The sequence below is a fragment of the Gobius niger genome (genome assembly GCF_951799975.1).
Source record: "Gobius niger genome assembly, chromosome: 6".
Classification (NCBI taxonomy): Eukaryota; Metazoa; Chordata; class Actinopteri; order Gobiiformes; family Gobiidae; genus Gobius; species Gobius niger.
The window spans coordinates 40,034,762-40,062,050 of NC_136857.1; the positions used below are offsets into that span (position 1 = coordinate 40,034,762).

At 41.8% G+C, this 27,289-nt stretch overlaps 1 protein-coding gene across 1 annotated transcript in view; it reads left to right on the plus strand.

Annotated features, from left to right (window-relative positions):
- Window positions 1–27,289, plus strand: part of LOC306964897 (NACHT, LRR and PYD domains-containing protein 14-like) — a 318,924-nt gene that overhangs the window by 31,213 nt on the left and 260,422 nt on the right. The gene's annotated exons all lie outside the window — the stretch shown is intronic.

A 27,289-nucleotide genomic window follows, 5' to 3' on the forward strand; every position in this document is an offset into this window, starting at 1 on the left:
CAGTAAGAGTCACAACAGAAAAATGAACAGTGTTGAGAAAAATAAAAGATCCCTATCCATTTTATCTTTGTTTTGTCATTAACCTTTTCTGTTTCCCGCCTTGTCTGTAATGAATTTGCAGAACAAACATTTTGTTTTATGTTTTGTAACCGAATAAACCTTCATTCATTCATTAACTCACCTCACAAAATAGAGAAAGCAATCAAGTAAATAAATAGATAATTAATAAAACATGAGAATGACAGTGAGAAGAAACGTGATATTTTTGAGAATGTATATGTACAAATACATATAACATGATAATACTGTAAAGATAATATAACAACATTAAGTGCTATATTATCATTGTTATTGTTATAATAATGATGATGATGATGATGATGATGGTGGTGATGATGATGATGATGATGATGATGTTGATGATGATGATGGTGGTGATGATGATGATGATGATGATGATGATGATGATGATGATGATGATGATGGTGGTGATGATGATGATGATGATGATGATGATGATGATGTTGATGATGATGATGTTACTATGTTAATAATGTGTCGTGTTGATTATTAAAGTGATGACAAATGTAATAAGTAAATCTATAGCAGTGACTGGTGTTTAGTCATGATTGTTTGGTGGATAAAAACATATTAATATTATCATTAATCACCAACATTACGGAACTTCTTCCAAACGTCGTCTTTAAGCCTCATCAGATTTTCATCTTGTGAAATGTAAAATCTTTTCATGAATCATAAAGTTAAGGCTGAAAAGTTGAAGTTAGGACTTGATTGTAGTTCATACTGAATCATGTGATGATGTTCTTGTTGCATTATTATATCATGTTCTGTGGTGATAATGCACAGATTATATTAAAAAGATGGATTTTGATGGAAAAAATATCCATATTTAGACTTGACTTTATTCATGTGGTAAACAGGTTCATTTTCCACCAGAAAATGGCTAAAAAGAGCAAAAAATTGTGTTTTCCAAAAGATTTTATTTCCCCTTTGGTGAAGCCCCGCCCCCTTCAATGACGCTAAACAGGTTCATGCTGATTCTACAGAGAAAACATGATTTTGACTTAAGAAAGTATTTTTTTTCATCAAGACTATATTTTGTTTAGAGTTTATACTATTACACATAAAGCACATGACTTAGATTAGATTAAATTGTAGTTTCTCAGGCAAAATGTGATAATCTGAAACCCTTATGTTAATACAGATGATCAATGACAGGGGCGGGGCTGGTTATAACACAATCATCCTCTATATACAGTTAATATATATATATATATATATGTTTTACAGAATGCCCAGACAGTGGAAAACAAAGACTGACTGTTTTGTGCAAATGTTTGAAAAATCATCTCCCGAGGTCAGAAAGAAGGTCAGTCAGATCAGTTGCAAAGGCTCATGGGATCTGCCGTTAACACTGAGCAGATACTGAAACACTGCAGAAGCTGAGAGGGTCCAGGACCATCAGTGCAGGTTATACTGAAACATCTACAGTTTCCTCTGAGGTTCAGGAGGAAGTGATGGTGATGATCAGACTCAGACCTGTATTATGGACTGACTCCACATGAGGTCAAGCAAGACATTGTTCTTTTATTTAAATAAAGCTCTTTTTGAAGCGTTTATTCTAATACAACCTTCCCCGGTAGTGGGGTAGGTTGTATTTGACGTCAACTCACGAGGTCTGTGATGTTCTCTTCTTCTTCTCTCTTTCCCTGTAGTGAACACATGTGGGAACTTTGTATAAAAGTTTGAGAACTTTAGCTCAAAACTTCAGTGAGTTACAGGAGCTGAAAGTGTTACAGCCACACCCGGTCTCCCCTGTTATATGACTGTTTTATTGGAATAACCTAAAGGGTCAAGTTTGAAAGAGGGGGTTATTTGTGGTCACTCTGGGGTCACGTCCTGAAAGGCTTGTCCAACAGTTTGATCCAATAAAAGATAATAATCAGTCTTATCTTCAGTTTATTCCTTTTACGTGACGTCTTTATTTGTTCAAAGTCCATGTTTATGGTTTCAGAGGCAAAAGGCTGTGGTTTATCTTATCAGTGCTTTAATAATGCCTTTGATTCATCAAAGTGAAACTTAAAGCACAGTGTAAGTGTTGGTTTAACTGTTTAAATCTGATATTTCTGCCTTGCGTGCAGACTCTCATAACGTACACTCACATGTTTTATTCATCATTTGATTTAACCTTTATTTAAGCAGGTAAAAACTCAGTGAGATTCACAATCTCTTTGACAAAGTGACCTGGTCGAGAGGCAGCAGCAGATCCATAAACACTTCACATCAAAGATCAGACTAAACACATCTGAGGGCAGAGTTTGGAGAGACACAATCTCCAAAACTCATGTTGCAGCTGATTCAAAAGGAGCAGAAAAGTGAAAAGCCTTTCCCCCATTTCAGTCCTTACTCTGGGAACCGACAGGAGGAATGGAACCTGTGACCGGAGGCTGTAACCGGTGCTTGGTTGGAGACGTGTGACTGTTTATCAGAGGGAAATAAAGCAAGTCATTTGTAGATGAACATGTGAATAAACCGCTGTGAGGACATGGGAGTAAAGGAGATGAGTGAGTGATGTTCTCTGAGATAAACTCCACAGCCTGACCTGAGCAGACGTCTGTACCGGGGCGCCACTACCCACTTTCTGGGGGGTGCACACACAAAGCTGGCGCCATTGCTTCAGAGTAAAACACAAAGTAGGTATAGTTTACTATGCAGTTGCAGCAGCAGGACAACAAACCTGTGGTTTTCCTAGTAGTTAGAGTTAACCTGAATATTTACACGCACACATGTTGTCTGGGCACAAACTAAACCCTGAGAGTAGCTGAGGGTTCATGGAGATGAGCCAGACAGACGCAGTTTTGAGAGCGTTCTCTTCGGTGTTGATAAAGTCTCTTCTGTAATACTTGTTTGGTTTCTCCAATATTATGTTCTTTGCACTCTTCTTCTTTGCATCTAATAGAATAAACCAAATAGCTTTGTTTGTGGCTCGGCGTTTAGTCTTTGGGATGAGCTAGTTTTTGTCTCAGTGTGTTCACAGGTTTGTGGTTCACTGGAATCCTGTGCTGCATAAAGATTCTCTGAAGCTTCTCTGAGAGCCCAGATACATACGGCACAGCTACTCCCTTTCTTCTGGGCTCTGTGGTCTGTCTGTCCTGTTCTTTAGGTCTTCTTGCCCTTTGTGCTTTAGTGAAAGACCAGCTAGGATATCCACAGCCTGAGGGAGCTCTCTGGACGTGTTGCTCCTCTTTGGTCTAACCCTCTGCACTGGTGGGCACCTCCTTAGCCCTGTGTCTGAGTGTCCTAATGACCCCCAGTTATATGGTGACTATATAAAAACAGTCACCCTTCTATTGATTTACTTATTAAGTATTACATTTGTCATAGTGTTTAAGATATACATAAATTATTATGCAAATGACATTTTTCTAAGATTTCCTAAATTGTCGACTCAAATGAGAGTCAGCATCATTTTCAAGTCTTTAACTGGTCGAGGATCATTTAAATGTGGTGGAAAAATCTCCCAGTAATAACAGTAGTTTAAAAAAATATATAGTAAAAACCTCAAAATCCACTGTTCCAAATTATTCTGCAACTCATCGTTTTAATACATTTTAAAGCTCGTAATTAACTGAAAATGGTCATTTGTTGAATTTGCAGCATTAGGAGGTCATATTTACTGAAATCAAATCCTATTTCAATCAAAAACATCTCAAGAGGTCAAATTATATTTTACCATAGGAGCCCTTGGGCCCGATCTTGTGCATCAAAACGCAGACGATAGCCTGACATGTTGCCTCAGTAGCAGCACTTTGTGATCTTGCCACTCCAGACTTAGCGCATTTAAGTGGGTGGAGACACACATTTTCCTCCAACCAGATCGACTCCGCCTCCAGGAGAGTGGTTGTGTGGTTGTGTGGAACATGTGCTTTTGTTTTGCTTCGTGTTCACGCCGAGCGCGGCCGATCCGCCACAGCAGACGCTGTAGCTCTGTTTCTCTCGAGACGTGAACATGGTTTAGCTCACGATGGTTTATCTCACGATGGTTTAGCTCACGATGGTTTAGCTCACGAGGGTTTAGCTCACGATGGTTTAGCTCACGATGGTTTAGCTCACGATGGTTTAGCTCACGATGGTTTAGCTCACCATGGTTTAGCTCACGATGGTTTAGCTCACGATGGTTTAGATCACGATGGTTTAGCTCACCATGGTTTAGCTCACGATGGTTTAGCTCACCATGGTTTAGCTCACCATGGTTTAGCTCACGATGGTTTAGCTCACCATGGTTTAGCTCACCATGGTTTAGCTCACCATGGTTTAGCTCACGATGGTTTAGCTCACCATGGTTTAGCTCACGATGGTTTAGCTCACCATGGTTTAGCTCACGATGGTTTAGCTCACCATGGTTTAGCTCACCATGGTTTAGCTCACCATGGTTTAGCTCACCATGGTTTAGCTCACCATGGTTTAGCTCACCATGGTTTAGCTCACCATGGTTTAGCTCACCATGGTTTAGCTCACCATGGTTTAGCTCACCATGGTTTAGCTCACCATGGTTTAGCTCACCATGGTTTAGCTCACGATGGTTTAGCTCACGATGGTTTAGCTCACCATGGTTTAGCTCACCATGGTTTAGCTCACCATGGTTTAGCTCACCATGGTTTAGCTCACCATGGTTTAGCTCACCATGGTTTAGCTCACCATGGTTTAGCTCACCATGGTTTAGCTCACGATGGTTTAGCTCACGACGGTTTAGCTCACAATGGTTTAGCTCACGATGGTTTAGCTCACCATGGTTTAGCTCACGATGGTTTAGCTCACCATGGTTTAGCTCACCATGGTTTAGCTCACGATGGTTTAGCTCACCATGGTTTAGCTCACCATGGTTTAGCTCACCATGGTTTAGCTCACGATGGTTTAGCTCACCATGGTTTAGCTCACGATGGTTTAGCTCACCATGGTTTAGCTCACGATGGTTTAGCTCACCATGGTTTAGCTCACCATGGTTTAGCTCACCATGGTTTAGCTCACCATGGTTTAGCTCACCATGGTTTAGCTCACCATGGTTTAGCTCACCATGGTTTAGCTCACCATGGTTTAGCTCACCATGGTTTAGCTCACCATGGTTTAGCTCACCATGGTTTAGCTCACCATGGTTTAGCTCACGATGGTTTAGCTCACGATGGTTTAGCTCACCATGGTTTAGCTCACCATGGTTTAGCTCACCATGGTTTAGCTCACCATGGTTTAGCTCACCATGGTTTAGCTCACCATGGTTTAGCTCACGACGGTTTAGCTCACCATGGTTTAGCTCACCATGGTTTAGCTCACCATGGTTTAGCTCACCATGGTTTAGCTCACGATGGTTTAGCTCACGACGGTTTAGCTCACAATGGTTTAGCTCACGATGGTTTAGCTCACCATGGTTTAGCTCACGATGGTTTAGCTCACGACGGTTTAGCTCACGATGGTTTAGCTCACGATGGTTTAGCTCACGACGGTTTAGCTCACGATGGTTTAGCTTACGATGGTTTAGCTCACGATGGGGTAAATAAAGTTTTTAGTTTGACCTGTGAGAGCCTAAGGCTTAAGAAAGAAGCAAGACAGCACAATGTAAACCAGGAAGTGAATGTCAGCCGTGTTTCCATCAGTGCAGTCGCCTCCTCTTGTGACGCCCCCTGCAGGTGGCCGAGGCCAATGGCACATATAGCGCCGCCACTCGGAAAATAAGCCGCCAAGAGCCTGCGCCGCCCCGTGCGCCGCCACAAGATCTGGCCCCTAGTGTGAAGCAGCTTAAAAATTCTTAAATCCATTAAACTTGTGAGTTTTTGGACAGTTTCTGCTTGGATTTCTTTGCAGGATGTTAGAGTAGCCTCCCAGAGCTGCTGTTTGGATGAAAACTGCCTCCTTTTTGCCTCCAAAGGTTCTCAGTAGGGCTGAGGTCAGGGGAGGAGGGGGTCCACATCATGAGTTTCTCTCCTTTTATGCCCATAGCAGCCAGTGATGCAGAGGTTTTCTTTACAGCAGGACATGGGGCGTTGTCATGATGAAGAGGATTTTGTTCGGGAAAGCACGGCTCTTCTTTTTGTAGCATAGAAGACAGTGGTCAGTCAGAAACTCCATATATTTTTCAAATGTCATTTTCACACCTTCAGGGAGCCTAAAAGGGCCTAAAGGGGCCGACCAGCTCTCTCACCATGATTCTGGCCCAAAACATGACTCCGCCCCCTCCTTACTGACGTCACAGCCTTGTTGGGACATTGTGGCCATTCACCTCCATCCACTCCTCCATCCATCTGACCATCCAGGGTCACACGGCCTCATCAGTGAACAAGACTGTTTGAAAATGAGTCTCATGTATTTCTGAGCCACTGCAGCCGTTTCTGCTTCAGCTTCAATGAACAGTTTAGGGGAGGCCGGATAGAAGGTTTATGCACAACTGCAGCCTCTGGAGGGTCCGACAGCTTCATGTTCAGAGACTCCAGAGGCACCAGCAGCTTCAAATACCTGTATGCTGCTTTGTAGCATCTGTTCTCTTAATCTGATGTGTTTGTCTGGCAGAAACCGTCCATATTGTGCCTTTATCTGCACTAACCCGAGTGTGTCTGAATCATCCACAAATCTCTTATCAGTACAATGATTACGCTTCATCTTTCATGAAATATCGAAGGTTTTCATACCTAGAACCAAGACATTCAACTATTTCACGCTTTTCATCAGCAGAAAGATCCTTTTTCTTTCCCATATTGCTTGAAAATGATGATCTGCATAAGAAAGTGGAACATCCTGTTTCAGTAGTTTTTAAGTTAGTTTTTAACCTAACCCTAACTGGGACTAATCATCCCAGGTCTCTGAGATTAATGTCAGTGACTCATAGAGCCCCAAGACACGACACCATCCATGAGTTTCATTATTATTGTTTTTTTTTTTACCTTTTTGACACAAAAGTACAATTTGCATAATCATTTGGAACGCAGTGTACATGTGCTACCGTGTAATTCATGAGCCGTGCTAGACGGAGATCAGCTAGAACGACAGCAAAGCTAACAATATGTCAGAGAGCAGTCCAGCTGCGAATATTACAACTGCATTTTGGTTAAAAGAGGAATAAATAAGACAGATAAATAGCTAAAAGGTAGAAACGGTAATTCATATATTGTGAAAAGTAAAAAGGTAAAAATGACATTGTGTTGAAAGTAATTTAAAAGTACTGTACATGAAGGACAGTTTTATTGCATATTTTTGCCCATAGTTGTTGTGAAACTGTTTATTATACATATGAATGTATTAATAAAAAAATGGCAGAAGCGAGGCATTGAGAAACTTCACTCGTCTCCTGTCTCATTCATTTTCCTGTTTTCCAGGAACAATATAATCTGCTCAACAGGCCCCACACCCGGGTCTGTTACACATTGTTTTAAATGTTGTAATCTGTAAAGCACTTTGTGATGCCTTTCGGTATGAAAAGCACTTTATATATAAAGATTGATTAATATTTGCCATATTTTTGTTTAATTTTTGTCACATTTTTCTTCAGTTTTTGTCATTTGTTTGTCGCGTTTTCTTCTCATTTCTTTGTGGCTGTTTTGGTGCTTTTTTCCCAAGAAGCTTTTTGATTGGGGTAGCGCCAAACTGGAGAAAATGTGTTCCGTTCAGGTGGGAGTTCAGAGGTTAATTATGTACCTGAAGAGCAATGTATGTGCAGACACTTAACAATATCCAGAGAAGATTCAAAGACGACCCAAACAAAGGTGTATGGTTCAACTCCAGGTGCGTTTGTGATGAGGGAACAAATCTGTAACAGGTCAAATATGTAGAATATCCCTCTGCATCACATTTGGATCTTTGTACCACACACTCCTACAGCGCTCACGTTTCCCCTGTAGGAACAAACATCTGCTGGTGGACAGAGCAGGACAGGGACGTGGTTCCTGTAGATGATGCTTTCTACATTAGGCTAGAGTTAAATGCTAACCAAACAATGGGACACTGACAGGGTTTGTGCCCCGGGAGCTTCCAATGAGCCCTGCTTGTTCGGAATCAGACAGTTTGAAACTTGTGTAGGTCAGGAGTCTGCAAGTTTCTACAACAAGAGGCACTACAGCCTGTTTTAAAGGTGCGCTAGGGAACGTTTTCTGATATGTCTGTGTTTGACTTGTGTTTATTAAACAGTCCCATTAGCGTCAGCTGCTCTTCCTGCTGTCTTTTACACCAGACACAGCAATTATTATCAATACATTTTGATTTACAAAAACACAATCAAGCTTTTTGATGAGTTAAAATAGTAATTCCTCCACTAGCATAATATACTTTAAACTGCTTCTTAAAGCTGGATCTGGTTCTTTGTAGTTGAAACATGTCTCTGTGATCCCTGGATGAATCTGAATGATTTGAAAAGTGTCGGTGTCGGGCTGATCCCAGGTCTCGTCTCTCCACTCGTTCCCCTGATAAAAAAAAGAAAAACATTTACTTTAGGATTGCAGGGCGTCTGCAGAGCTGGACAAGTCAAAATTAAGACTTTTTAAGACCTTTTTAAGACACAAAATAAGACCTGTTTTTGAACGTGCGATATATAAATGGATTGTAAAGAAAATCACAAAAATCCAAGAGTCAAACTGTTGTTTCGGATTTCACAGTGGGACAAATGTAAGAACTTCATTTCTCACATTTTAACACCATTCAAGTTTAACAACCTCATCCCATAATAAGAATATTGAGATTAAATAATTACTCACAATTATCGACTGAATGAAAGAAAACAACAGATATTTAGTTTTGTATTTAAAATGCTTTGTAAAACTTGAGCTGGTTAAACATTCACTGTTTCTAAAAATAAAAGCAGCTTTTCCACTCGTTTGCAAAGAACAAAACACTGTCAACTTTACAACTCATTAATGATCATTTTAATGATATTATTATTAGTCCAGAATCTAGTCTGTGTTTCCTGTTTCCTGAACTTGTTTGTCAGATGTTTTGATGTTTCTAAAGTAACAGGACTTTCTGTTTCCTTCTGTCCCTGAGCAGAGGAGCGTTCGCTTTGTGTTTCCAACATTTGGACAAACTTTATTGTGATGAAGCCGTTCATGACCTTGAGTTGGATATTTACAGTGAAGGATTATCTCCACGTTGTTTCATATTGGACGTATCTTTCCCCGACAGCAGCATCACGGATCCATCACCTCGGTCATGTTCTGGATCCTAAACTCTGCTGACTTCAGTGGTTTGTTTGTGGAGGATAAAGCTCTGATGGAGAGTCCTTCTGCCTCCACTATCGCTGAGTTTACGTTGTTTGTGGAGGATAAAGCTCTGAAGGAGAGTCCTTCTGCCTCCACTATCGCTGAGTTTACGTTGTTTGTGGAGGATAAAGCTCTGAAGGAGAGTCCTTCTGCCTCCACTATCACTGAGTTTACGTTGTTTGTGGAGGATAAAGCTCTGAAGGAGAGTCCTTCTGCCTCCACTATCACTGAGTTTACGTTGTTTGTGGAGGATAAAGCTCTGAAGGAGAGTCCTTCTGCCTCGCTCGACTATCACTGAGTTTACGTTGTTTGTGGAGGATAAAGCTCTGAAGGAGAGTCCTTCTGCCTCCACTATCACTGAGTTTACGTTGTTTGTGGAGGATAAAGCTCTGAAGGAGAGTCCTTCTGCCTCCACTATCACTGAGTTAATGTTGTTTGTGGAGGATAAAGCTCTGAAGGAGAGTCCTTCTGCCTCCACTATCACTGAGTTTACGTTGTTTGTGGAGGATAAAGCTCTGAAGGAGAGTCCTTCTGCCTCCACTATCACTGAGTTTACGTTGTTTGTGGAGGATAAAGCTCTGAAGGAGAGTCCTTCTGCCTCCACTATCACTGAGTTAATGTTGTTTGTGGAGGATAAAGCTCTGAAGGAGAGTCCTTCTGCCGCCACTATCGCTGAGTTTACGTTGTTTGTGGTGGATAAAGCTCTGAAGGAGAGTCCTTCTGCCTCCACTATCGCTGAGTTTACGTTGTTTGTGGTGGATAAAGCTCTGAAGGAGAGTCCTTCTGCCTCCACTATCACTGAGTTTATGTTGTTTGTGGAGGATAAAGCTCTGAAGGAGAGTCCTTCTGCCTCCACTATCACTGAGTTAATGTTGTTTGTGGAGGATAAAGCTCTGAAGGAGAGTCCTTCTGCCTCCACTATCACTGAGTTAATGTTGTTTGTGGAGGATAAAGCTCTGAAGGAGAGTCCTTCTGCCTCCACTATCACTGAGTTTATGTTGTTTGTGGAGGATAAAGCTCTGAAGGAGAGTCCTTCTGCCTCCACTATCGCTGAGTTTACGTTGTTTGTGGTGGATAAAGCTCTGAAGGAGAGTCCTTCTGCCTCCACTATCGCTGAGTTTACGTTGTTTGTGGTGGATAAAGCTCTGAAGGAGAGTCCTTCTGCCTCCACTATCACTGAGTTTACGTGGTTTGTGGAGGATAAAGCTCTGAAGGAGAGTCCTTCTGCCTCCACTATCACTGAGTTTACGTTGTTTGTGGAGGATAAAGCTCTGAAGGAGAGTCCTTCTGCCTCCACTATCACTGAGTTTACGTTGTTTGTGGTGGATAAAGCTCTGAAGGAGAGTCCTTCTGCCTCCACTATCACTGAGTTTACGTGGTTTGTGGAGGATAAAGCTCTGAAGGAGAGTCCTTCTGTCTCCACTATCACTGAGTTTATGTTGTTTGTGGAGGATAAAGCTCTGAAGGAGAGTCCTTCTGCCTCCACTATCACTGAGTTTATGTTGTTTGTGGAGGATAAAGCTCTGAAGGAGAGTCCTTCTGCCTCCACTATCACTGAGTTTACGTTGTTTGTGGAGGATAAAGCTCTGAAGGAGAGTCCTTCTGCCTCCACTATCATTGAGTTTACGTTGTTTGTGGAGGATAAAGCTCTGAAGGAGAGTCCTTCTGCCTCCACTATCGCTGAGTTTATGTTGTTTGTGGAGGATAAAGCTCTGAAGGAGAGTCCTTCTGCCTCCACTATCACTGAGTTTACGTTGTTTGTGGAGGATAAAGCTCTGAAGGAGAGTCCTTCTGCCTCCACTATCACTGAGTTTACGTCGTTTGTGGCGGTGGTCAGTGCGTCAGCGTCGCTTCGCCCTCTCGGACCATGAGCGGCTCCTCATCGCTGCTTCTCTCACTTTATTTGTCCACTTTTTAAACTACATTGTGCACAAATAATTGGGTCGTTGAACATTCATTTTTAAGACCAGTTTACCCTGGATTTTTTATGACTTTTTAAGACCGGGACGCCCTGTGACTGATTGTTCTCGTCTCACAGTCAGAACAATAACTCACATGGAGGAAAGAGATTTGAATACAACAATATCAAAGAGCTGAAGCCTGAAGCTCTGGGACTGCAGATGTACTGACACGTGGCCACTAGATGTCGCTGTGGAGAGATTGTTTTGAGCTGTGACAGATAAAGAAGCAAAAGTGTGTTGAGTCAGTGTGGACGTCTGGTGGTTGGATGTGGATCTGCAGCAGTGATTGGGTCTCAGTGTAACAGAGCTCACATGTATCTGTTCCTCATGCGCCCCCTGGTGGTGACCCATTCTGATGAGTCTCTGGGACGAAGCTCGGCTCCTGTTTGGTGATGAGCGAGCCCAGGTCAGGTCACCAATGTTACACTGTCATGTTTATTTGCTCCTGGATGAATGTGGTGTCCACGGTTACTTCATTTATGATTCTCATTTGAAAATACATGGACAGGTTTTTAACCTTTGACCCCCAAAATCACTCAAGCACCGCAACATGGAGTCACTAAGAATCTTTATTTATTCAGCACTTTCCCAAACAATTACAAAAGGCTTCACCCACAGAAAAGGTTCATGACACAGGAAACAAAAGCCCACAGTTTTCCAAAAGCCTTAGTTTGATTTGAGCATTTTAACATCGTAACATGGTTAAAAACAAGCCCCGCCCCCTCAGTCACTGTGGCCTCGTCCTGCTCTGGCTCTAAAGGGTTTGTTCTTCTTATGTGAGTCTGGGACTGATCAAATGTGAGCGTTATTGTGAAGTGTTAAACAGCAGAGAGCACCAGCTGCTCCAACATCTGAATATTCGATACTGAACCGACACCTCCACATTTAAAAACACAACTTTCACCGACTAAACCTCAGTGAAGACTCGGACTTTTGAACTCACCGGGACAGAAACTATTTTCTTAATATTCTTAATCATGAAGGAGTGAGTTACGTCGTGACTTGGAGCCGCTGGAACTGGTCATTACAGCTTGTAAACTCTGAATCCTCAACACTACGAGTTCAAATGGAGATGAAGACAGTAATGGCGCCCCCCAGTGGAGCAGCGCTGCTAATGTTAAAACCTCTGTGTCACAGCTTCAACATAACCTCATGTTTTTAATTAGATCTGGTTTGGAGAAACTTTCATTAGCGTTAGCATCGTATGAGCTAACAGTTGTAGCATTAGCCGTTCTGTTTCCATACGAGTATATGTTTGTTAAGTGGTGACGTCACAGCTCTGCTTCAGACGTGCGAGAAACGACAAAAAACTCTTTCAAACAACAACCAACATTAGTGAAACTGCAGAGAGAGAGAACCATGAGCCAAACATGAACCTGCTGCTGTAAAAGTCATATTCACCAGAGTCTGTACTCCCGGTTTAGCAGAGATACATGCTAACGGCTAGCAGCTAAGCTAGCCCTGGAAGCACCGACCTACGTAAATCATACTTTTTTAGCAGTAGATGCTGCATTTTTGGCTAAAGCGTCTGAGAAAGAAGTGGGTTCAGTAACTCCCCGCTGACTCTCACAAATATTGCTTGTGGTTTTAAAGAGTTTTTCATGTTTTCTCTCATATTAGCCGGTATGCTAGGACCCGGACGCGGAGGCTGTGACGTCACACTTAACACACGAAGAATCACCTGGACGCTCCAGGTCGTGAGTCGTCATTTTCAAGTGGAAAAATACCAGTGACCTTGAACGCAGCATTAGTGTCGGAAAGTCCACTGATCCTTGGTTCATGTTTTTACATTACAGTTTGGGGAAATCCACTGTTACCATAGAGACCAGTCTAAAAACAGCTGTAACTGCTGAGTTACTGCTGGTAAATACTTAAACACACTGTGTGTCCAAGTGTTTGAACGAGGTCTGAGCTCTGATTGGACAGTGACTGTTTTGGGGCGGAGTTTAACAAAATGACCCTGAATCCCCTTTAAGCCCGAGTGCGCTCCATCCCAATAATCCAGACGTTAGTATATCTGAGCACATAAAGATGAGATCAGTGTGAGGTGATTACATGTGTCTGAGCTTTACTTCTGCAGCTCCTCGTTTGGAGCTAAAAGTGCTCAGTGTAAACGTAGAGCTGCAGCAGAGTCAGCAGCAGAGCCGCGGGCAGCACTCGCCACGCCGCATCGAACACAGAGTCCCTGCAGTCGCCCGGGGCGGCGGTGGGAGGAGTCACGGTGGTGTTGGTGGGAGGTGTCGTGGTGGTGGGAGGTGTCGTGGTGGTGGTGGGCGGAGCCGCGGTGGTAGTGGGAGGGCGGTTGCAGTGAGACGTGTTGCAGCAGGTGACGTCGGCGTCACGGCACATGTTCTCAGACCCACAGCCGTACGAGCGCCGACCGGAGGCGCCTGTGGGACGAGAGGAACAGACCATCACTCTGTGTTTCCCAACCAGGGGTACGCGGACCCCTGAGGACAGCATTTGTGACGGGAACAGGTTTGGTTTTGGTAGAAGTTCAGCTTTATTATGACGTTGCCATTTTACAAACCAACAGTGCTTTTCTAAATAAACTGTAGCACCTTCAGGGAGGGCGTACACCAGGGGTCGGAAACGTCAGGCCCGGGGGCCAAATCCGGCCCTTCAGCACAGAACCTCTGGCCCTCATGAGGATTGTGAGAAACATTATTACACAAATCAGAGAGAACTTTGAACATTATTATAGTTAAATGGGAGAAAAAAGGTAGAACTACTGTCAATGCACCCGATGAGCTCATATATTTGTACAACACTGGCATTTGAAGGAAGTGCACTGGGAAAAGAGTAATCGTTTTAAGGAAGAAACGACATAAATCTACTTGAATGAAGGGATTCAATCTAAGGTTTGAGTAGATTTGGTCTCGTCTTAGATGAGATAAAACCTCAGTCGTCGTTATTCTCTTAATTCAGATACTTTTGTGTGATTTCACGTGAAAAACAATTATTTGTCTGATTTTAAGTGGGTTTTATTCTTGTTCCATTGGCGCTACAGAATTTGTATCTTGGATCAGTTCAACTCAAATTCAACATGGAAGAACTTTAATTCAAGCAATTTTACGTTGTTTATTTCATTGATGATGGTCATTTTTCCAGTGTTGTGCTTTACTCAACGGCTTCAGCCCTCGGTCTATTTACAATAAAGAAAATCGTCCGTCCGCCAACAAAACCTGCCTACCCCCGGCATACACAGACCACCCCTGAAATGTCCAAGGGTCCGCAAGACCACAAAGATTGGGAACCACTGGCCCGTCTGTGGTTCAGTCTTTATTGTCTCGTCCTTCATTTATCCTCCGGTACCTCCAGGATCTGGCCCATATTAGGACAAAACTCCAGATGATTGAGTGGTTAACCTGTGACCTGCCGGTGCCCTGGTCGGGGCTCGGGTCAGAGTCACCATTAGGGCGACAAACGGCAACGGTGACGTAAGTTGTGTTTCACTCACACAGATCTGACACATAGGTTTAGAAACTAGAAGGTCTTGGCTTTCAAATGAGCGAACACACTGGCTTACAGGCTGTGAGGTCTGAGGTCAAAACGCTTTGTGATTCAGACTCAAACCCTAAACCTAAGTCTACAAAATGTAAACTACGGCTAAACTACGGTTCTAAAACACCACACGTTTGGGCATAAATGACTGAATCTGCTGAAAATCAGACTTTGAGCCTGTTTTTGTGGAGCCACGATGTGAAGTGTGAGAATTGTTGTAATGTGTAAATCCTGAACAAAGGCTGGAGCTTTGGTGGGGCCTGATGGATGCAGATGTGCAGGACACTGAACAGTTACTCACAGCTCCTCTGGAAACAGGTCTCCAGGGCCTTACACGTCACGCTCACGCTGCAGTTTGTGGCGTCTTCATCCTCCTCATCACAGCTGAAGCACTGCAGAGAGCCAGCAGGGGGCGCTGGAACAGAGCGGAACACTTTCACTCAGAGGCACACACATTTTCTCCACTTTACCCAAATCTAAAAGCTTCTGGACTGGAGAGCCACAGAGGAGCGGCTCGTGTGAAAGAAAACGGATGTGGTTTTTGTAGCGTTGGTGCTTTTGTCGCTCTGTTGTTGCTGCGTTGTTGTTGTTTTCATTCATTGTTTTCTCCAAGGTAAACATCTCCACATTCAGATTTCAGAGTCCAGTAGATCTGTTGAGTCCATGTCGACCTCTTAACTCCCACCTGAACGGATCCCATTTCCTCCAGTTTGGCTTTACCCTAATCAAAAAGCTTCTGGAGGATGTAAACGCGACAAAAATGTGACAAAAATTCCAAAAAAATTCCAAAAAAATTCCAAAAAAATTCAACAAAAATGTGACAAAAAGTCAACAAAAATGTGACAAAAATTCAACAAAAATGTGACAAAAAATTAACAAAAAAACTGACAAAAATTCAGCAAAAATTCAGCAAAAATTCAGCAAAAATTCAGCAAAAATTCAACAAAAAAATGACAAAAATTCAACAAAAATGTTAGCCTGGCTAACACCAGACTAAAATCACAAGTGATATTTAGTCTGGGGACCACCAATTCATTTTCTCGTAGGAGAGGTGTGGTTTACGATCGTCCATAGTCGTTTATTGGGCGATACGAAAAAAAAAAAAAAAGTCTCATGCGTCTGCACGAGGCCACAGCCAATCATATCATCGTATGAGATGACGTATGACGTACCCGCTGTAAACTTTTGAGCTAAATTATTTAGAACAAGGTCTAAAGCTTGATCAAAAAATACCATCGTGTCTGCTGCTCACGTTGGATCCGTAAATAAACTTTTTTTTTTATTATCCGTAAATAAACTACAAGCTTCCATATATCGAATAGCGCATCATCGTCTTGCCGTCCCTCCTCGCTCTGTGATTGGTTCCCAAATCCACCGGAGATTTGGCCATGGTCCCCAGGCTGTTGTGCAGTTCGAAATAATTCGAGCGCACACAGCAGCCTGGTGTTAGCCAGGTTACAAAAATGTGACAAAAACGCAACAAAAATGTGGCAAAAATTCAACAAAAAAATGACAAAAATTCAACAAAAATGTGACAAAAATGTGACAAAAATGTGACAAAAACTCAACAAAAACTCAACAAAAATTCAACAAAAAAATGACAAAAATTCAACAAAAATGTGACAAAAACACAACAAAAATGTGACAAAAATTCAACAAAAAAATGACAAAAATTCAACAAAAATGTGACAAAAACTCAACAAAAATTCAACAAAAATTCAACAAAAATGCAACAAAAATTCAACAAAAATGCAACAAAAATTCAACAAAAATTCAACAAAAATGTGACAAAAACGCAACAAAAATGTGACAAAAATGTGACAAAAAAATGACAAAAATTCAACAAAAATGTCCCAAAAATCAAAAATATCCCCCCACCAAAAAAGAAGAGAAAAGATAAATTATATAAAGGTGACACAACACAGCAACAACGCGAGGAAAAAGATCAGTTTTGTGGGTCTTAGCTTTCAAATGAGGTGCTACACAAAGAGGACAGAATGCATTTGGTTTAGGCGGGGGGTCAGAGGTTAATTGAATGAACTTTGACACCAACAGTAAAAACGCAGCTGTCGCCCTGGATCAGTGAGTCGGATTATATTCTTCATTATTATATTGTGTAAAAAACACTGTTCTCTGGTTGGGACGGCAGAGGCAGCGGGACGATGAACAAAACTCATCCAACTATTGTGAGAAGCTTTTAGAAGGAAATCCAAAACGCTAGACCCGGAATATACAGTTTAAAGGCAAAGATGCCAAACACTAAAGACATGTGTGTTTTGTATTGTTTTAAATTGTAACTGACCTAAATAAATAAAAGTCTTGTTTTTCACGTCAGACAGTGAGAAAAAATGCAAATGTCTATTTTTGTAAAGTAAATGAAAACATCTGGTTTCATTTAGACTGAGGCAAGTTACTGGAATCTGTGTAAACACCTGGAAAAACAAAACAGCAAATATCTGATCTGGAAAGTTACCTGAGCTGCAGGTAGTTGGATCAGCAGTCGTAGTAGCAGTAGTAGTAGTAGTAGTAGTAGGGGCAGTAGTAGTAGTAGTAGGGGCTGCAGTAGTAGTAGTAGGGGCAGTAGTAGTAGTAGTAGGGGCTGCAGTAGTAGTAGTAGTAGTAGTAGGGGCAGTAGTAGTAGTAGTAGGGGCAGTAGTAGTAGTAGTAGGGGCAGTAGTAGTAGTAGTAGGGGCTGCAGTAGTAGTAGTAGTAGTAGTAGGGGCTGCAGTAATAGTAGTAGTAGTAGGGGCTGCAGTAGCAGTAGTAGTAGTAGTAGTAGTAGTAGGGGCTGCAGTAGCAGTAGTAGTAGTAGTAGTAGGGGCTGCAGTAGTAGTAGTAGTAGTAGTAGGGGCTGCAGTAGTAGTAGTAGTAGTAGTAGGGGCTGCAGTAGTAGTAGTAGTAGTAGTAGGGGCTGCAGTAGTAGTAGTAGTAGTAGTAGGGGCTGCAGTAGTAGTAGTAGTAGTAGTAGGGGCTGCAGTAGTAGTAGTAGTAGTAGTAGGGGCTGCAGTAGTAGTAGTAGTAGTAGTAGGGGCTGCAGTAGTAGTAGTAGTAGTAGTAGGGGCTGCAGTAGTCGTCGTCGCATTGACCCTGACCAAAGCTCCTTGATAGTCGACGTAGTTTGGAGGCAGGTAAATGATGGTGGAGCTCAGAACGTTCTCAGTTCCACAGCCGGAGATGTCGGTGGGTATATACTCCACTGAAACAAAGCAGAATCATGAAGCACATTGTAGGTGAAGCCTTTTACTGTAGATTAAACACATTAATATGAGACAGAAATAGTTGTTTTGAGCCTGAGCGAATGGGCTGAATATATGTTTTACCCGTGAATATGACCCTGAAAGTATTTGATCTGCACTCTGGCCTTTTACTGTCTTTGATTCATTAGGCCCGAGCGCCATCAGGGCCGGCCAAGGGCCTCTTGTAATCGTATAGAGTCAAAACTCCGATTAAAAATCGGAAATATACATTTTATTGACCTTTCACCCCTAATCACAATAAATGTGAAAAAGTGACTGGGCATTTTGTGTTTCTCGGAAATGGATGAAATTCAGCACAAAAATAGGTCATTGATTTCCGATCCAAAAAGCCAATGGGACCCATACCGTATTTTGTACGGTGTTGCCATGGGGACGCCCGGGGGCCCCCATGTTATTCTAATGGGACTGACACATAAATCTCACATTATACAATATTACAGCACGTTAGTGCCCTCTGCAGGTCCGTTATTCACATGGAGAGGCTAAAATGCAGTGTGGCCAGGCTGGCGCCCTCGGGAGGGTTATGGCGCGGCAATAGAGGCGCTAAAGGAGGCACCAAAATTGGCCCAAAATTCAGACCCGATCAGACGCAACTTTTGCTTATTTCCAAATTTTGAATTTCAAAACAACCTCAGCTTTTTTTACATTGCGAGATAGGACGCAGGCAAAAATGAAGTTTGTTGTAGAATCCTAAAGAAAGGTACAGACGTGCATCATGACAAGTTGAGGAAAAAATATTATTATGGCCATATTGGATGTCGGCCATTTTGGATGACAGCCTGCGAAGCAAATTTTTACTTCGTACAAAATCCATCTCCTCCTAGAGCGTTTATCGGAACGAGCTAATTTTGGGTGGAAAATAATCTTGAGAAGTAGAACTTTAAAAGTTATCCAAATTACTTTTCTAAGTTTTACGTTTTTTATGCGGCGAAGCCACAAACTGGACCAAGTATTTTTCAATTTTTCACAAACAATAAATGTCTCCCATTCGCACATATGAACCCGATTTTGATTAACGTCCTTAACACTCTCATTTAGCAAAATTCAAATTTGGCGCGATAGCGCCCCCTATAGGAACTATATGGTGAGAACAAATTTTAGTTTTACAAAAATTGAAATAATTTGGCACAAAATACTATTTGGTCGCTCCGATCATAAAAGTCAATCACACCTATGTCATGTTTTTCACGGTGTTGCCGTAGCGATGACCAGAATGTCCCATTTTATTCTGATGGAAAAATGTTTAACTCCATAATTCAGCAACATGTGCTTTTTCTTTCTCCTCCGAGGAAAACCTGGTGAAGAAGATCTAGAGAAGTGAGAAACCAAATGTTCTCCAAAGTACTTGGACAAACTAAAAGTATTTTCAACCCTAAGTAAAATTAAAAATATGCTTCAGTTTGCAGATATTGTATTTCAGTATCAAAAAGGTAAAAAAAAGTTTCAATGAAAATCATGGATGTTCTTGTGTCTCAGGCTCTATGAATCACTGACATGAATCTCAGAGACCTGGGATGATCAGTTTTCAGGTTAAGGGAAAAACTTCTGAAAAAGGGTGTTCCACTTTCTTATGCAGATCGTCATTTTTAAGCAATATGGTAAAGAAAAAGGATCTCTCTGCTGATGAAAAGCATGAAATAGTTGAATGTCTTGGTCTAGGTATGAAAACCTTCAACATTTCATGAAAAATTAAGCATAATCATCGATTTGTGGATGAATCAGACACACTCGGGTTTGTGCAGATAAAGGCACAATGAGGACGGTTTCTGCCAGACAAACACATCAGGTTAAGAGAACAGATGCTACAAAGCAGCATACAGGTATTTGAAGCTGCTGGTGCCTCTGGAGCCTAACCCTAACCCTACGGGTGGAGTACAGCGGGAAGGAGAGCCAACGGAGGCCCAGCGACACTCCCCAACGCCAAAATCAAAGCTTTTTTCAACACCGAGAACTAATTTATACCTTCGCCGAGTCCAGCTATCTAGGTATACCAGTTTGAGTTAGGAGAAGAAGAGTGAAGATTTCCAACATGGACGAGACGTGTGACCCACCAGGTGGAGGGCCATCTTTCCACATCCAAGTCGCACATGAATCGCTCTGGGAGCGACAGCGACACCGCACACGCCGTGTTTTTCCCCGCGGAGGACCAGTCACCAGCCTCCGTCCAAGATACACCGGGGACTGGGTCATTCAGGTTTGAGAACTACGTAAAAGAACTACATTCGACCCAGTCGGGTATGTGGAAGCCTACTTTGTTCAATTTGTTCGCTATGTGTTCATTTGCAAATGTCTTTTTGTCCTGAGACTTCTGTTGGGCCATTCTACTGTTATTTTTGGTAAAGATTCTTATTATTGTGATTTATTTTTGAGTCAAGACAGGATTATTGTAGCTAAATACCGTACAACATAACAACAGATGGATAATCTAAAATGTGTCACTTATAATGTAAAAGGCTTAGGTAGTCCAATTAAAAGGAAAAAAGTGCTGAATCAATTGAAAAAACTTAACTGTGCCATAGCAATGCTCCAAGAAACGCATTTGTCAGACAAGGAGCACGAGAAGCTGAGGAGAGAGTGGATAGACCAGCCATACAGCTCCTCACATCAAAGTGGGAGGAAAAGAGGAGTTGCTATTCTTTTCAACAAATCAGTATATTTTTGCCATGAGAAAACTTTCAGTGACAAAGAGGGGAGATTTCTGATGGTGATTGGATGTGTAGGGGGCATTAAAATTACTTTAGTAAATCTATATGCTCCAAATGAGGACTGTCCTAAATTCTTTAAAAATATTGCTTCATTGATAGCAGACAAAGCAGAAGGGATTATTCTTATAGGGGGAGATTTTAACTGTGTCCTGCAGCATCTGTTGATAGGCTCCCTGCTGACTTTGGTCCAGGATCCAGGAAGTCTCTAACTCTTTGTGCACTGATGGATGAGTTGGGTTTGATAGATGTTTGGCGTCACTTGCATCCCAAGGAAAAAGACTTTACCTTTTTTTCACATGTACACTGTAGTCACTCAAGATTAGATATGTTTTTGATGCCTGGTGCAGATTGCTATAGAGTGACCCAGAGTACTATTACATTTAAATACTGGAGAGCAAATGTATCTATTCTAAATAACGAAGTGATTCAACAACAAATTAGGAAAGTGTTATTAGAGTATATTCGATTTAATGACAATGAGACTGTGAGTCCATCAGTATTATGGGAGGGAGCCAAATGTGTCCTAAGGGGAAACATTATTGCAATTTCATCAAGATTAAAGCAAGAGAGGCTTGCAGAACAATTGGGATTGGAAAAGAAAATTAGACAATTAGAGAAAGAATACCAAAAAGTAAAAAAATAATGACACACTTAGCATATTGAAAGAAAATAGCCAGAAATTAAATGACTTATTAACTTATAAAGCAGAGGGGCAGCTTCGATTCACAAATCAAAAGTATTACGGATTTGGTAACAGGGCAAGCAAACTGTTAGCATTTCAGCTGCGAAAAGCAGAATCAAGTAGAGCTGTCCATAGAATCAAGTGTCCAAATTCTGGGGAAATGCTATCACAACCCAAGGATGTGGCAAAGGCGTTTGCCACTTACTACCAAGAATTGTACAAGGAAGATTGCTGTCAAAATAAGGGGGAAAAAACAGAGGACTTTTTCAACTCGATATGTCTTACCAAATTGAATGAGGAGGAAGCAGAACTACTGACAGGCCCAATTACAAGAGAGGAAATTAAAAACAGTATTCTAAAACTAAAAAATAACAAATCTCCAGGAGTGGATGGCCTCCCAGGAGAATATTATGAAATATTTGAAAAAGAGCTTACGCCGCTTTTGGATAAAGTTTATAATTATGCACTTTCAGAGGGTGATCCTCCTCAGTCATGGTCTGAAGCTATTATTAGTGTCATTCATAAAGATGGTAAGGACCCGACTGTGTGTGCGTCTTATCGCCCCATCAGCCTCCTCTGTGTTGATCTAAAGATACTGACTGCCATCATTGCAAACAGATTACAAAGACATATAAGAAAACTTGTAAACCCCGATCAGACTGGCTTTATCGCCCATAGACAGGGGACTGATAATGTTCGAAGAGCTTTAAACCTTCAAATACTGGCACAGAGAAGGAACACCCCATCAATGCTTCTCAGCTTGGATGCTGAGAAGGCGTTTGATCGGGTGGACTGGGGCTTTCTACTACAGACATTGAGGCACATGGGCTTCAATGAGAAGTTTATAAAATGGGTCCAAACTTTTTATAAAATTCCAAGGTCACGTGTAAGGGTTAACGGGCATTGCTCAATTTTTTTTCCACTGGGGCGCGGCACTAGGCAGGGTGAAGTTCTTTCGCCCTCACTGTTTGCTTTGAGTATAGAGCCGTTAGCCGAACTCATTAGATCCAATCCTCTCATACAGGGAATAAGAGACGAATCAAATGTTCAGCATAAATTATCACTTTTTGCAGACGATATTTTATTGTTTCTGGAAAATCCTATCACCTCTGTTCCAGCCTTGCTCCACAGTCTTAAGGAGTATAGTTTGATATCAGGTTATAAAATCAATACAAACAAATCCGAGGCCTTTATGATTGTTGGGGCTTGGCCTTTGCAGTTGGATAATCTTGTCTCATTCAGACACTCCAACAGGGATTCAGCTTAGAGTAATTCTTACCCCCAAGACTACGCAGTTGTTTTCATCAAACTATGATAAATTGATAAAGGAAATCAAAACTGATTTAAACAGATGGGATTTACTACCGCTTTCTCTGTTGGGTAGAATAGAATGTATAAGAATGAATATTCTTCCTAGATTATTATTCCTATTCCAAAACCTCCCTGTTGTTTTACCACAATCTACTTTCAAATTTCTAGATAAATTAACATCAAAATTTATTTGGCAAAATAAAAGACCAAGAGTGCGCCTTAAACTTTTTAGGTCTCCTAAAGAAAGTGGTGGCTTGAATTTGCCTGATTTCAAATTGTGCTATTGGGCTGCCCGATTAAAAGCTGTGGTGGCATGGATCATTGGTGATCATTGGTGATCCGGAGTCACAGTGGGTCTCTATGGAAGAATATTCGATGCCGGGAGGCTCTCTCTCCCAATATCCATTTCTAAGCCATCAATCTCAGAAAAAAATTAAAATTACAAATTTATGGGTCAATGATACATTAAAGATTTGGAATAAGGTCCAAAAGCAGTTGAAGGGAAAGATTGTTTTGTCTCGGGCGATGACTATTAATGGAAATATACACCGCGTTCCAAATTATTATGCAAATGACATTTTTCTCTGATTTTCTAAATTGTCAACTTAAATGAGAGTCAGCATAATTGTCAAGTCTTTAACTGGTAGAGGATCATTTAAATGTGGTGGAAAAATTTTCCTAGTGATAACAGTATTTTTTTCAAAAATAAATATAGTAAAAACCTCAAAATCCACTGTTCCAAATTATTATGCAACTCATCGTTTCAATACATTTTAAAGCTCGTAATTAACTGAAAATGGTCATTTGTTGTATTTGTAGCATTAGGAGGTCATATTTACTGAAATCAAAAGCTATTTCAATCAAAAAAATATTAACAGGTCAAGTTATATTTTACCAAAGGAGCCCTTGTGTGAAGCAGCTTCAAAATTCTTAAATCCATTAAACTTGTGAGTTTTTGGACAGTTTCTGCTTGGATGAAAACTGCCTCCCACTCTCATAGATGTTTTTTTTGTTGAGGCTCCAAAGGTTCTCAATAGGGCTGAGGTCAGGGGAGGAGGGGGTCCACATCATGAGTTTCTCTCCTTTTATGCCCATAGCAGCCAGTGATGCAGAGGTTTTCTTTACAGCAGGACATGGTGCGTTGTCATGATGAAGATGATCTTGTTCGGGAAAACACGGCTCTTCTTTTTGTAGCATAGAAGACAGTGGTCAGTCAGAAACTCAACATATTTTTCAAAGGTCATTTTCACACCTTCAGGGATCTTAATGGGGCCGACCAGCTCTCTCACCATGATTCTGGCCCAAAACATGACTCCGCCCCCTCCTTACTGACGTCACAGACTTGTTGGGACATTGTGGTCATTCACCTCCATCCACTCCTCCATCCATCTGACCATCCAGGGTCACACGGCCTCATCAGTGAACAAGACTGTTTGAAAATGAGTCTCATGTATTTCTGAGCCACTGCAGCCGTTTCTACTTCAGCTTCAATGAACAGTTTAGGGGAGGCCGGGTAGAAGGTTTATGCACAACTGCAGCCTCTGGAGGGTCCGGCACCTTTATGTTCGGGAGACTCCAGAGGCACCAGCAGCTTCAAATACCTGTATGCTGCTTTGTAACATCTGTTCTCTTAATCTGATGTATTTGTCTGGCAGAAACCGTCCTCATTGTGCCTTTATCTGCACAAACCTGTGTGTGTCTGAATCATCCACAAATCTCTGATCAGTTCGATGATTACGCTTCATCTTTCATGAAATGTCGAAGGTTTTCATACCTAGACCAAGACATTCAACTATTTCACGCTTTTCATCAGCAGAGAGACCAATTTTTCTTTCCCATATTGCTTGAAAATGATGATCTGCATAATAAAGTGGAACACCCTTTTCAACAGTTTTTCCCTTAACTGGACTTAACCTGAAACCTAATCATCCCAGGTCTGAGATTAATGTCAGTGATTCAAAGAGCCTGAGACACAAAACCATCCATGAGTTTCATTGTTATTATTATTATTTTTACCTTTTTGACACAAAAATCCAATTTGCATAATAATTTGGAACGCAGTGTAGAGTTCCTTCCCTCCTTATCAGACAGCAGCGGCTTTCGGGGATGGGCTGGGAGGGGTCTCCTCACATTGAATCAATTGTTTGACGAAAATGTAATTCAAACCTTTGCCCAATTAAAAGCAAAATTAAAGTTACCCTCAAGTGATTTATATAAGTACTAGCTGAGACCCGGCCTTCGGCCGGGCCTCACTAGTCTCCACATTTGATATTCTGAGATTATGAGTGATTACAAAGAAATGTCCAACCCGTCACACAGTTCAGCTGTAGACCAGTGGTTCCCAACCCATTCCAAAAACTGTGGCCACTACAAATGTGTAAAATAATGAATGCTAAAAATAATTTCAAACAAACTGCAATTGGAGTGTTTGATGCACCCGTACTCCTTTCTTATTAACTACAACGACAATATGTTCAATAAACTCAGGGAATAGAATGCAAGAGACAGTGGAATAATTATGGATAAATATTAGGGGTTCAGCTCTAACGGTTTGGTTCACGGTGCAGGACCCGTGGTTTGGTGCATCACGGTAGTGTACAATAAAAAAAATAATAAGTAGGTTTTGAACTGAAATAGCCTAATGATCGTTGTTAGACAGTATTTATAACCTTACAATAAAACTGGCAATGCTTTCAAAGCTGCTTTAGAATAAAATGTACCTCTGGGCTCACAATACGTGAAAGCAAAATAGAAAACAAATGGTACAGCAGCAAAGTAACAAAAAAGGAAAAAAAACGACGCAGTGCAGGCCATGCGCTCGTTAAGTGGTAGTTTCATTTTCGCTTTTACTCACACGGAGGAGAAATCAGTCGGAGCAGCGCGTTTGATTAGAGGCTCGTGTTTGAGCAGGTTTTGGGCACGCACACGCACACACATACACACACGCACACACATACACACACACACACATCGCCCTGTTTGGATGCACGCGCACACACATACACACACGCACACATCGCCCTGTTTGGATGCACGCGCACACACACATACACACACGCACACATCGCCCTGTTTGGATGCGCACGGCAGTCAGATCTCGTGCACTCGCGTTTTTGTGACAGCGGGTTGTCCTCGGACAGCAGCACCACCGACCACGCACTCAGTACTGTCGCCAGGCTTCCTGGTGTTCCCAAACGGTCTCCCATCCCAGTCCTAACCAGGCCCTTCCCTGCTTAGCTTCAAAGTCGGTATGGGAAATAAACATGGCGGCGCCCAGGCGGCGGCCATTGAGATTGCGTTTTCTATTATAGATTTACACATAAGGAGCTATGTAACAAAACATAAGGATTGGGAACTGATCAGAAGAGAGTCCACAAATATAGAGAAACATTTTATTAATTTGATCGAAAACAGCGGTGTTACGAAAAAACAAGTGTCCTTGATGTACAAAAAATTGTTGATATAAATGTCAGATAACACGCAACTCATAAAACAGCAATGGGAAATGGAGCTGAATGTTACCTTGGATGATGATTTTTGGGTTGACATTTGCTCTGGCTGTCATAGGGGTGTGGGCAGTCAGGTCTGGAAGGAGTTTAATTGGAAGACGAAAACCAGATTTTTCAGGACTCCGTTAAAGTCATTCCACGCCAAGAGTATCATGAGTGACAAATGCTGGAGGAACTGTGGATTTGTTGGTGATCAAACTCACATCTTTTGGGACTGTCCCACCGTACAAAGCTTTTGGAAGGATGTTAAGGACATTTTGGAAAATCTATTAAAAGTAGACTTTCCTTTAGACTGCCAAATATTTCTACTTGACATTTTTCCAGACAATCTCTCTCAAGACCAAGCATTTCTTCTCCACCTCCTCTTAATGACGGCAAGGAAGATGATAACGATCTGTTGGCTAAAACCTGAGCCACCTACAGTCACGCAATGGATACAAAAAACAAGACAAGTTTATTTAATGGAGCGGTTGAAAGCACAATTGCAATTGAAGACCCCAGTTTTTGAGAGAAGATGGGGACCTGTTATTGACTTTCTGATATAGGTCACAAGTCTAGCCTTGAACTCTGTTACTGATTGTAAATAAGGTATGAAGCCCAGTCTCAGGACAATGTTCATGTTTTATTTGTGTGTAATCACAATAAAGTTAAAAAAAAAAAAAATACTGAAAAATAGAAAATGAGCGCTGCTGAGGTCCCATAGGTGTGATGAGTGTTGGTAAACTCACGGGTGCTCTTCCAAGGAGCCGATAGTGCTTCCACCCACAGAACCTAATCAAAAACATCCCATATGGACAATTTCAAAGACTCAAACGAATTTGCAACTCTGATGCCGAGTTCGAAAATCAAGCTGTGGAGATGTACGATAGATTCGCCTCCAGGGGCTATAACAGACCAACACTCAACACGGCCTTTTCCAAAGCAAGAGACCTTGACCGCCCCAGCCTTCTCAACAGAACACATCGGCCTCAACTACGGAAAAACAGGATTTTCTGTCCTATACAATATAGTACCATGGCCCACACAATCAAAAGGATAATCTATAATTAAAGCCGCAAGCGGCGATGAAGGCCCTCGCCCTTGGGGACTCGTCCCTTGCAAGCGCC